Genomic DNA, 13354 nt, shown 5'->3' with positions numbered 1-13354 from the left:
CACACCAATAAATTCTACTCCCTCCGTTCCATAGAGTTTAGTTCAAATTTGGCCTAAAATCATGACCATAATTATGTAACAGAGGGAGTAGTGTTACTATTCATCACTCAGGGTGGACAATAAGTTATTCATCACCCGAGGTAATCTTACGATCGCTTTCTAAACAAATTATGTTTAGAATATAAATAATTACATGCATATTGATTCAATATGTAATGCTTGGTATAAAAAAACAAAAATATAGGTTATAAGACCAGAAAAATCACATTTTATGCATGTCTTACACAATGTTTTTACATTCGTAATTCTACATAACATAAAATATTTTTTACGGCGAGTACATATTTTCTTACATTCTTTTTATGTATGAAATAAGATAAAATTTACGAAATGTAAGAATACGGTGTATTGATGTCAAAATAGAGAGGGGTGAAGAATAACTATTCCTCACCCAGGATGATGAATAGCGCGACCCACAGAGGGAGTATATAACTAAATAGGTGATCCTTGTTAACCTACTTCTCTCCACATGCAATTATGCATAAAGTTCACAATTCAACCATCAACCATGTATGAAAAGACCCACCTCAACATGCAATCATGCATGAAAAACTATTATACTACTCATATTAAATAAAAAAATTATAATTATAAATAAATTATAATATATCATATCTAATTTCAATTCAATTCTTGTATTATTAATTAAAATTATCATGCTCCAATCACATTTAAATATATTGCAAAAAAAAATCCTACAACAACGCGTGGGATATCATCTAGTTGAATGAGTAGATAACCATTCATTCTCAAAATGTTTTTCATGTTCATTTTTTCTGTTTTTGTTTGCTTTCCTTCTTGTGCTTTGAATTTTCACATCAATTTTTTACTAAGTAAGATGGTCTCTAACTTGTATAGTGGGAGATCCACACTAGAAATCAACGCGAGGGCGAGTTGTGCAATTTTTTCTACATAAGGTGGGCTATAATGGTGTGTTTGTAAGAGTTTCACTTCACCTTAAACTCCACTCCACCACTAAACTCTAGAGTTGTAAAATATACTCCCTTCGTTCCAAAATAGATGACCCAACTTTGTATTAAAGTTAGTACAGAGTTGGGTCATCTATTTTGGAACGGAAGGAGTATTTGTCTAATGACCAAGCTCCGAATTAATTCAAGTTTTCAACGGAGATTATAGTGAAAACTCTAAAGTACCCTTCCACCTCTATCATTTTTCCTTGGAACCTGGTAATGCATCGGTTCAGGAATCGTTTTATTGATTATTTGATTTTCTTCTCTCTTTCTTTGTTTTGCATCACGTGTTAATGAGTAATGATATGTCTCGTATTCCTATAATTAATAATAACCAAGAATATAAATGCAAGGAATTGAGATCTTAGAATTTATTATGGGAAAAATTCGGTTGGGATTCATAGGTTTGCTATAGCATTTCCCATGAAAGCGGTGGCGTGAAATAATAAGCATAGGCATGTGAATTTGACCAATCAATGAATCATAAAAAAAAGGATATTACATAGGTTGGATCATGTTATATCTCTACTACTATAGTACATAAAATTTTGAATTTTGATTAGCTATCGGCTAGGACTCAGAAGCAATTATGAGCCATCGATTTGCTCCAGGAGATGAATATCGACCATTTATCAATACCCAGTCAAAGAGATCTAACGGTTGGCATTTCTTAGATTCGCTGTGTACAGAGATGCGCCAAAGTGACTCCACTATCTTTCTGGAATCCTCTCGGCTCCAAATGGGTCCACACACATGCTGGTCCAAAATTTCAATGCTTAACAACTAGAGGCCTGGAAGATTCAGGGAAAACAGCGGGTAAACAACTACCTTTACAAATCAAAGCATTGAACATTTGTTTCCACCGAACTTTCGAACGCAGCAATTTGACAATCCTTCTGATCAAATTTAACACTCAAAATCATGCATACAACAAAACTAGCAACGTGGGATAAGCATTTTTTTTCATATACAAGATGAGTGAAGAACATGTGCATAGCACGTCCCTTCTACTAGTAGACAGTATGTCCGTAAATCCAAAAAAACATCTGTTGCATCGAATGGCTAATACTCCACTCAAAGTGATCGAAACCCTTGTATACACCTGGGATTATGTAACTAAAGCAGAGCCTTGCATAGAGCATAATGACATAATTGAGAGTAATATTCCCTTCAACCTACGCGTCAAATGGGACAACAAATCAAATACTCTTTTACCCTTAGTACGTCAAATCTGACAAAAAAAATTGCTTGTCTTGGTGTCACCAAAAACGCTTTGCAAATTGGGATATCCTCCATATAGTGCACATCAGTCCGGAAATGCCATTTAGTGGACAGGTGCATCGGTGGATTTAACAAAAACATATTTTCGCGGTGCAAAGAAAGAAAACAATCATACACATACAAATACACATATAACACGTCAAGAAAATGGAGGGTTGTCTACCTGATGAAGATTGACTAGGTTGGAAGCAAGGTCAACCACAATGTATTATTTGTCACAGATGGAATGAATGAGAACGTTAGCAATTATTGGATAGAAATAAATACATGGGGGCACTTGGTGGGGAAGAGAGGGTATGCCAATCTTATGAGAGGTTGTGCATAAACCCGGGCATACACCGGGCCGGGCCAAGCTTGTAAAAGCCCGACCTTCTTTTCTCAAGCTCGAGCCCTGCTCGAAGCCCGAAATGCACTCTTTTCTCAAGCTCAAGCCCGACCAAAGTCAAGCCCGGAGCCCAAGCCTGACCCGAATGTTGTTTTCTAGTGTTTGAATGTGTAAGTCCAGCCCGAAGCCCGAAAGCCGGGCCTAAAATTCTGGAAAAGAGAAGCCCGAGCCAGGCCCGAAGTACCTTCAAGGCTGCAAAATGAGGCCCAAGCCCTACCCGAATGTCAAGCACGAAGCCCTTTTTTGGGGGCCAGGTCATCGGCCCGAGTTGTCCATGCTCGGGTTTAGTTTTGCAGATCCAAGAGGTGTTGTTGGAATAACCAGGCAGTGGGGTACCACTACCACCTAATTATGCGCAATAAACAAACGAGAGTCGATTCATCAAATTTTTGCCTTGCATGTGATGCTAAGGTTGTGAGTAGTCATTTTTCCTTATATTTTTAATTGTGCAGTGTCTGAATGTTTTCTCATAGGGTTATGTATTGCATGTCATAACACAAATGACATAAATTCTCTATTGTCATTGTCTTCATGTCTTGGTATGATATGGCTTTGCACTTTGATCTAATGAGAAGCATTCAAGGGATCCATATCTTCGTAACTGCCTCTGTACTTATCTTGTTATTGAACCTTTCATATTGTGTGCATTGTTTGCTAGGCGTATCGTTTTATCTTGTTGCAAGCTTTCCATGCCATGGATGTTGATTTATCTTAGTTGCATTTCTAGAGAACTTGTAATCTGACAATCTCCGAAAGAAAATGTACAGTAATTAAATACAAGAAATAGTATCTATTTTTAGATTCAATTATCATATTATTAATCAAAAAATTGACATTCCAACAATATATCTCCACAAATTCCCACAACAAACCTAGTTGAATGAGTTAACAATCCGGTGATTTCTCAAACCGAAGAAGGATTTCTCCTAAATCTTGGGCCGCTCTCTTGAAGATTCATGGTTCTAGCTTTATACCATCCTCTCATAATTGATTTCGATTGTGAGAATTATTTTCACCCATCCAGAGCAATTCAGGAGTCTTTTTAGTTTGATTCTCCGGAGCCCATCATCTCAGAATTATTCATTCCAGCTTTTAGTTCTCGTTCTCCAAATCTCGCCGGTGCATCGTGTTTTCTCTTCGATCATGAGATCTTTTCAACCCAACAATTTCTTTGTTGGAGTATCTTGGGGTATATTTCACCCAAAGCCTTCCCTAAGGAATGTTGCTATTGTGGTGATTATCAATGGTCCAAGTTATCTCTCTATCATCTTGGTGGAAGAAATTTTTCATCTCGTCGGTGTTATCAATTATATTATTTGTTTCCGTAGTGGCAGAATTCCGCCTCAATTTTGAGAAGTTTTCCATAAGCCCACTACAAGTTTATTCATTTTATTGTTGGTTTTCCATCAACTCCGTTATAACCTTCTTGGAAGGGTGCTTTCCAAGTTCATTTATGGAAGAAGTTGGCATTTTCTTCTCCATTCTTTTATTCCAATGATCTATCTTCTATTATTTCTTCCGGAGGCATTGTGATGTTGCTCTTTTCACTCATCATCTTGAATTGTGAGGATCGTGTTCTTTACGTGCTTACCCATTTAACCGGAGTGTTGTGTCATCTCTTCAAGGTCTCTTCATCTTATCAAGTCTTGCATCTCTTTTCAACCGGTGTGTTGTCCGAATTTGATCTTCCTTGTTCCTTGTTTTTCTCGTTTCAACCAGAGTGGTTCCAATTCCTTCTTGTCCATTGTACTCGTCGTTCATAGCTTTGCAACCTCCAAGGTTCACATGGTGTTCCTTGTTTCTATTTTCTACCGTGGTGCTCTCAATTGTGTTCAACTCCGTTGTGTTCTTTCTTTCAAGTTTTTCAACCTCTCAAGGATCGTGGTTTCACTCGTTTGTCAAAGAAGCAACTTAGCTTTACCTCTTCTCTTCCTCTTCCGTTTCTCTCCAGTGCCATCCTAGATCTCGGGACGAGATCCTCTTGTAGTGGTGGAGTGTTGTAACACCCCGGATGTGACTTTCCATAATTGTAACTCCAACTCTTGCCATTTCCGGCTATGTGTTATGTTATTTCCTCCGTGGTTGGGTTTTTGTCTTTTGTTTTGCATTTTGTTCATGTCATGCATCTCATCTCATAGCATCATGCGCATTGCATCTGCATGTTTTCTTAAAGTTTGCATCCGTTCATAGTTGCCGCGTCCTCCCTTGCGTTTGTTGACCCTTTCGGGACCAACCGTGTTTTCGGTTCCCTCTTGTCAAACCACCTAACCTCTCTCAGACCCCCTCGTGTGAGCGTCCGAAACTCCCCCGAACCCGACCCGACCAGTCGCCATCGTTGGATTCAGATCATCTCCAAACATCTCTAGAACATCTTCAGTTTCTCTTTTGGTCTTCCTAACCTATTTATTCCGGGCCATCCGATTACGATCGGAGGGATCCAAACGACCCCTACCCAAATCCACTCGATATATATATCTGGACAAATCCTAGACTAGGGAGTACCATCAATCATTTCCTCCCCGCTACCACAAAAACCTCCACCTTCTCTCCTCTTTGTTTTCCCCTCGGGATCACCAGCGAGCCAATCACGAGCCTCATCCTTCCCGGTCCAAATCCATCCAGCCACCCACTTCCTCCATCGACCCACCGCATGAGAGCGAGTGCTCCCCTGCCTCCCTCGATCCTGCCACGCCCGACTCCGCCCGACCCTGCCAACCACCTCGCTGGAGCACAGCACCCTCGGAGCCCTGAGTCCCGTGCCCTTCGCCGCCTCCCATGCGCCTCTGCTCATGCCTGAGCTCGGACGCCTCGTCGGACTCCTCCCGCAGCAGTCCAGCACCAAACCTCGCGCCGTCGTCCTTTGTCCCTGCAGCCTCCCCGCTCTCCTCGTCGGCGTAGGGAGAAGAGCTCCTCTCGAAGACCAGCAAGCGGCGCCGTCCCTCGCAGGTCATCCGTGCCCCTTCGCTTCCTTCTTCTTCCCCTATCCCGCTCTTCTCTCAGTACTCTCTCTCTCTCTGTCCCGTGTAGGAGGACAGCCATGGGAGCACCACCGCTGCAGCCGCCGTCCTGCCTCCGCCGCTGCCCAGATCTGGAGCATCCCGGTCGGATCCGCTTCTCCCGCGTTCGTCCTGCATCGCTTACTCGTCGCCGGCCAGTCCCGCCCTCCACTGCTGCCTTGCCGCTGTCCAGCCATGCCGCCGCGCCCCTGCTTCCTCTGTATCGAGGACGAGTGCCCCCCTCCTGTGCGCGTGAGCAAGATGACCTGCCTCGAGCGCGTTGACCGCATGTGGGCCTCCTCTTGCCTCTCCAAGGCCCAACGCCCACCTCTGCCTCCCCTTTAACCGGCCTCCCTCTCCACCGACTGGGCCTGGCCCATGGGTGAGAAGGCCCTCCAGCCCCTCTGCTCTGTTTCGGGCCAGATCTAGATTCGGCCCGATGTTTTTTTTTTCATGGACGAATTTGCTAGTTATCCAGTGTTTTACTATTTTACAGAAAAGACCCTCATCTTCATGCATTTAATAACTCCAGAACCGTGCATCATATGTAAATAATTTATACATGTAAAATGCTTAGAATTTCATCTAGTTTCATAATATGCCACTTTCATCCATGTTTAAAATGTTTAAAATGCTATTTGTTTAAATTTTCTCAGATGCCATGTTAAAATGATTTATTTCATAACTAAATAACCGTAGCTCGGTTTAAATAAACTTTATATGTAAATGGGGTGAAAAAATGCATAGATTAACATCGTGCACTTTATTTTCCTGTTTAACAACAATAAAATATGGTTTAGGGCAGAACAGTTCCAAATTCGAAATATGGACATGAGGATTTTCCGGAATTGTTGTTTGTTATTTCTGGCCTCATTTAAACTTGCCTAAATAGTTAGTTTACTTATGTTCCACCTCTTGCCATGGTTAACAACATTTAATATTTTTTGACTAGCTTAAACGACAGTGAACTAAATAACTCGAATGTGGTGTTTCGTCAATATGCAACTCGTTGCATATTGAGCTCCATTTAAATTGTAGTATTGTTTGTTGCAAATTGCCATGCCATGCCTCATTAAACCGGACATGCATCATACTTGTTGGTGCATCATGTCATGTTTATGTGTTGTGTGTTTACCATGTTGTTTTCTTCTTTCCGGTTTGCTTCTCTCGTTAGCTTCAGTTTCGTTCCGGAGTTGTGAGGATTCGTTCGACTATGTCCGTTTGTCTTCTTCATGGACTCGTTCTTCTTCCTTGCGAGATTTTAGGCAAGATGACCATTACCCTCGATATCGCTTCTATCTTTGCTTGCTATTTGCTTCGTTCTATCGCTATGCTGCGCTACCTATCACTTGTTTATCAAGCCTCCCAAATTGCCATGTCAGCCTCTAACCTTTTCATCCTTCCTAGCAAACCGTTGCTTGGCTATGTTACCGCTTTGCTCATCCCCTCTTATAGTGTTGTTAGTTGCAGGTGAAGTTGAAGATTGCTCCATGATGGACAGGATTATGTTGGGATATCACAATATCTCTTATTTAATTAATGCATCTATATACTTGGTAAAGGGTGGAAGGCTCGGCCTTATGCCTGGTGTTTTGTTCCACTCTTGTCACCTTAGTTTTTGTCATACCGGTGTTATGTTCCTTGATTTTGTGTTCCTTACGCGGCCGGGTGTATGGGAACACCTTGATAGTTCGCTTTGAATAAAACTCCTCTAGCAAGGCCCAACATTGGTTCTACATTTGCCTAACAACCTATAACTTTCCCTTGGGGTTGCAAACCCAAGGGTCATCTTTATTTTAAACCCCCCCGGGCCAGTGCTCCTCTGAGTGTTGGTCCAAATTAGAGCCCTTTGCAGCGCCCCCTCAAGGAAACTTGAGGTCTGGTTTTAGTTGTACAGATTGCTCATCTGTTGTGCCCTGAGAACGAGATATGTGCAGCTCCTATCGGGATTTGTCGGCACAGTCGGGTGGTCTTGCTGATCTTGTTTTACCATTGTCGAAATGTCTTGTAACCGAGATTCCGAGACTGATCGGGTCTTCCCGGGAGAAGGAATATCCTTCGTTGGTCGTGAGAGCTTATAATGGGCTAAGTTAGGACACCCCTGCAGGTTATAAACTTTAGAAAGTCGTGCCCGCGGTTATGTGGCAGATGGGAATTTGTTAATGTCCGGTTATAGAGAACTTGACACCAGATTCGAATTAAAATACCCAACCGTGTATGTAATCGTGATGGTCTCTTTTCGAGTGGGTCAAGAAGTGAACACGGTTTGTGTTATGTTTGAATGCAAGTAGTTTGAGGATCACCCCTTGATCACTTCTAGCTTCTCAACCGTTGTGTTGCTTCTCTTCTCGCTCTTATTTGCGTATGTTAGCCACCATATATGCTTAGGCACTGCTGCAACCTCACCACTTATCCTTTCCATACCCAGTTAAGCTTTGCTAGTCTTGATACCCATGGTAATGGGATTGCTGAGTCCTCGTGACTCACCAGATACTATCACGACAGTTGCAGGTGTCGATGATACCAGTGCAGGTGATGCAACCGAGCTCAGATGGGAGCTCAACGAAGATCTTGGTCGTTGTTGTGTTTCATTTCCTGATGATCAGTAGTGGACCCAGTTGGGAAGATCGGGGATCTAGTAGTTGGGTTATCTTCTTTTCTTTTGGCTTCGTCCGTAGTCGGACTATGTGTGTACTCTGAGTGATGTATGAATTATATGTTCATTGTGTGAAGTGGCGATTGTAAGCCAACTCTTTATCCCATTCTTGTTCTTTGCATGGGATTGTGTGAAGATGACCCTTCTTGCGACAAAACCACCATGCGGTTATGCCTCTAAGTCGTGCTTCGACACGTGGGAGATATAGCCGCATCATGGGTGTTACAAGTTGGTAATCAGTGTCATCCCCGACTTAGGAGCCCCCTGCTTAATTGATTCGCTGACATTGTTGAGTCTAGAACAAAAATGTTTTGAGTCTTAGGATTATATATATCGGTGAGTAGGATTCTTTTTACTCCTTAGTCCCTTCGTCGCTCTGGTGAGGCCTCCTGATGTAGTTGTTTTGTCTTTCCTCTCCTCAAGTTTCACTAAATTTTTTATTTTTTTAGATTCACGTGGATATCTTGGGATCATTCCGATATTCTTGTGACGAGAACATTGTTCTTGGTGCCTCCTGACATTTAAGGGTTGTGGCAATGTACCGGGGAGTTGAGCTTCGAGGTGTTGTCGTCATAATTTTATCGTTCAGTTCTGGAATACCTGAGTTTTGCCAACATCGAAAATCTCTTTTATGCAGTTGTTGGTGAGATAACCTCGACGCCACCCAGTACTGGGGCGGGAGTTCGGGAGTATTGCCATAGCTTGTATAACGGATGCTTTTCAAAGGTTGAGGTACACGATTTCCGAAGGTTTCTTGGTTATGTGTTGATGGATGGATACAGCTTGGATGTAGGGATTGTTAGTCTGGGTGAGATGTTTATTGCTTCCCCTGTATCCCCAACACCAGATTGCATAACCAGAAAGTTTCGGGAGTTTAATAGGTGGGAATTCAAGTAGCTCCTAGAATATCTTTCCAATAGATGCATGATATGAGATTGGGGTTCGACGTCTAGTGGTCCGCCTATCCACGGTCATTTTTACAATGGTCTTGTTGTGTCTTAAAGAGCCCTTGGCTATGCTAGTTCGGGGACACTTCGTATGTCATGTGCACTGCCTTGTACATGATGGTGTTGTACGATCGAGCCCGCGTGGGCCCCACCATGAAAACTTCGGACGAAATCTCTATCATATGTTTGTTCCGGCGTATTCTGCAAGCCAATCCTTTGTTTTGTGTTATATGTGGTATTCGAGTTGCTTCGAAGTCAAATGTTGACTCCATACCTTTCCTAAACGTTGTTCTCATATTGCTATGTGGATACTAATCCTTCTTGATCATCGAGGTCATCATATAAATTCTTTTCCAACCGTCGTGCTTCTCTTCAAGTGGATCCGACCATTTCAATATTTGCGAGATCAATTCTAAGTTTTCTCAACGGTGTTTGTTTCATCCGTCCCAAGTCGTCTTTGTTTTCCCGCCCTCCCCCCTTTTCTTCAAGGACTCATATATTTTAATCAAGTATCCATTTATTCATGTGAAGTCTCTTCACTCTTTTTAATCAATGTTCTTATCTGGTGATTCTCAGGAAGATACTAATGGAGCTTCTAGTTTATTATTCTCCATTCTCTTTTCTTCTCCGGTGGATTAATTTCAAGTTTCGGTGTTGATCATATATCTTCCTTTCATTTCACATATCTTCCCATGTGAATTTCTTATCCGAGGCTCTCTTATTTATTCACCTCTCCCAGTTCATATCCGAAGTGTTGAAGATATCTCAGAAGATTCGTGTTTCCATTCTTAATCCGTTCAAGTTATTTGGAGATCTCTTGGGCTGCTCTCTTGAAGATTCATGGTTCTAGCTTTATACCATCCTCTCATAATTGCTTTCGATTGTGAGAATTCTTTTCACACATCCAGAGCAATTCAAGAGTCTTTTCAGTTTGATTCTTCGGAGCCCATCATCTCAAAATTATTCATTCCAGCTTTTAGTTCTCATTCTCCAAATCTTACTGGTGCATCATTCAAATACCCTCTAATTAGTTCATGATCTCTCTGTTCTCTTGTATCTAAATTCTGTCAAGTATCTTTATTCGTTTCCTAATTATTCTCGGTGAATTGTGCCTTTGTTACTTTCATTTTCAATTCTTACGGTGGTTCGTTCAAGATTTCACTTCCTTCGTTATCATATCAAATATTCGTTGTTTCCAAATCCCACCGGTGGTTCCATCAATACCTTCTCAAGTTTTTGCTATATCTCTTTTAATCCTTTCTACGAGAATAAGTAGTATGCCAAATCCATTGCTTGTCATCAATTTAATTTGATGAAGGATAATCATACAATCAAAATTGCAAGTTCCAAGTTTGCGCTATATCTCTTTTAATCCTTTCTACGGGAATAAATCTTATTCTTATTTCCTCGAGGTGATTCAATTCTTTTATTTCCAGAGTTCCAAGTTTTCTCGGTTATATCATCGCAAAGCTCCATCTAAATCATTGCAAGGCTTCACCTTGTTCTTTCAACTTCTCTTCCTTTCTATCATTCTTTTATTATCGAAGTTCTTCATGGAGGTTCTACATGGTGCTTCATCAAGGATTTAATTCATTCTCAAATTGTTCTTCAAGATTCTTGTTGGAGTTCAAGTGTTCTTCATCTTACATTCTGAAGTGCAATTCCTTCTATATTATCTTTTGAGGTGGTGTTATGTCATTCTTGATAATTTCCCTTCAAGTTTTATGATTCACAAGTTGTCAAGAATGAGATATTTTAAAAACCATCATTTTTCTCTTCGATCATGAGATCTTTTCAACCCAGCAATTTCTTTGTTGGAGTATCTTGGGGTATATTTCACCTAAATCCTTCCCTAAGGAATGTTGCTATTGTGGTGATTATCAATGGTCCAAGTTATCTCTATCATCTTGGTGGGAGAAATTTTTCATCTCATCGGTGTTATCAATTATATTATTTGTTTCCGTAGTGGCAGAATTCCGCCTCAATTTTGAGAAGTTTTCCATCAGCCCACTACAAGTTTATTCGTTTTGTTGTTGGTTTTCCATCAACTCCGTTATGACCTTCTTGGAAGGGTGCTTTCCAAGTTCATTTGTGGCAGAAGTTGGCATTTTCTTCTCCATTCTTTTATTCCAATGATCTATCTTCTATTATTTCTTCCGGAGGCATTGTGATGTTGCTCTTTTCACTCATCATCTCGAATTGTGAGGATCGTGTTCTTTACGTTCTTACCCATTTAACCGGAGTGTTGTGTCATCTCTTCAAGGTCTCTTCATCTTATCAAGTCTTGCATCTCTTTTCAACCGGTGTGCTGTCCGAATTTGATCTTCCTTGTTCCTTGTTTTTCTCGTTTCAACCAGAGTGGTTCCAATTCCTTCTTGTCCACTGTACTCGTCGTTCATAGCTTTGCAACCTCCAAGGTTCACATGGTGTTCCTTGTTTCTATTTTCTACCGCAGTGCTCTCAATTGTGTTCAACTCCGTTGTGTTCTTTCTTTCAAGTTTTTCAACCTCTCAAGGATCGTGGTTTCACTCGTTTGTCAAAGAAGCAACTTAGCTTTACCTCTTCTCTTCCTCTTCCGTTTCTCTCCGGTGCCATCCTAGATCTCGGGACGAGATCATCTTGTAGTGGTGGAGTGTTGTAACACCCTGGATGTAACTTTCCATAATTGTAACTCCAACTCTTGCCATTTCCGGCTATGTGTTATGTTATTTCCTCCGTGGTTGGGTTTTTGTCTTTTGTTTTGAATTTTGTTCATGTCACGCATCTCATCTCATAGCATCAGCACATTGCATCTGCATGTTTTCTTAAAGTTTGCATCCGTTCGTAGTTGCCGTGTCCTCCCTTGCATTTGTTGACCCTTTCGAGACCAACTGTGTTTTTGGTTACCTCTTGTCAAACCACCTAACCTCTCTCAGACCCCCTCGTGTGAGCGTTCGAAACTCCCCCGAACGCGACTCGGCCAGTCGCCACCGTTGGATTCAGATCATCTCCAAACATCTCTAGAACATCTTTGGTTTCTCTTTTGATCTTCCTAACCTATTTATTTCGGGCCATCCGATTACGATCGGAGGGATCCAAACGACCCCTACCCAAATCCACTCGATATATATATCCGGACAAACCCTAGACTAGGGAGTCCCATCAATCATTTCCTCCCCACCGCCGCAAAAACCTCCACCTTGTCTCCTCTTCGTTTACCCCTCGGGATCACCAGCGAGCCAATCACGAGCCTCATCCTTCCCGGTCCAAATCCATCCAGCCACCCACTTCCTTCATCGATCCACCGCATGAGAGCGAGTGCTCCCTTGCCTCCCTCGATCCTGCCGCGCCCGACTCCGCCTGACCTTGCCGACCGCCTCGCCGGAGCACAGCACCCTCGGAGCCCCGAGTCCCGCGTGTCATGGTTCTAAGTCTGACAGTAGAAGGGGGGTAGGTATGGAGAGGCAAGATCTTAGCTATGGCAAAGATGTACACACGATGTTTACGAGTTCAGGCCCTTCTCGGAAGAAGTAACAGCCCTACGTCTCGGTGCCCGGAGGCGGTCGATTGAATTATGTGTGTTGTGTTACAGGGGGTGCGAACCCTTGTCCCAGAGGAGGGGGTGGCTTATATAGAGTGCGCCAGGACCCCCGCCCACCTCCATTACAAAGGGCTTAATTAACATAAAGTGGGGGCGTTACAGGTAACGGTAGTCTTAAATGTTCTTAATGCTCATGAAGACTAAGGAGTGAATGCCCGGCCGTTGTATGTTCTACCGATTCCTAGTCTTCGACATAGTCGAGTGATTCTCATATGGTCGAGTGAAGGTAAGGAATGCCGGTCGAGTGATTGCATCGTCGAGTGGATTCTTGGACTTCGTATCTTCTGGGGTAGTGACCTTAGGTAGGACGTGTAGGTCAGGCCTATGACCCTACCCCAGGTCTGTATCCTCATTAGTAGCCCCCGCATGGATTAAGGTGCACGCGCAAAGTAGGCTGAAATTGAACCTGTCCCGAGCTTTGGGACCTCGAGAGTGCTTTTTGCAAGTCTGAACGCCTGCGTCGGTATTTGGTGTCGAC

Source organism: Triticum dicoccoides, chromosome 5B (assembly GCF_002162155.2).
Source record: "Triticum dicoccoides isolate Atlit2015 ecotype Zavitan chromosome 5B, WEW_v2.0, whole genome shotgun sequence".
Taxonomy (NCBI): domain Eukaryota; kingdom Viridiplantae; phylum Streptophyta; class Magnoliopsida; order Poales; family Poaceae; genus Triticum; species Triticum dicoccoides.
This window is presented reverse-complemented; position numbering follows the sequence as displayed.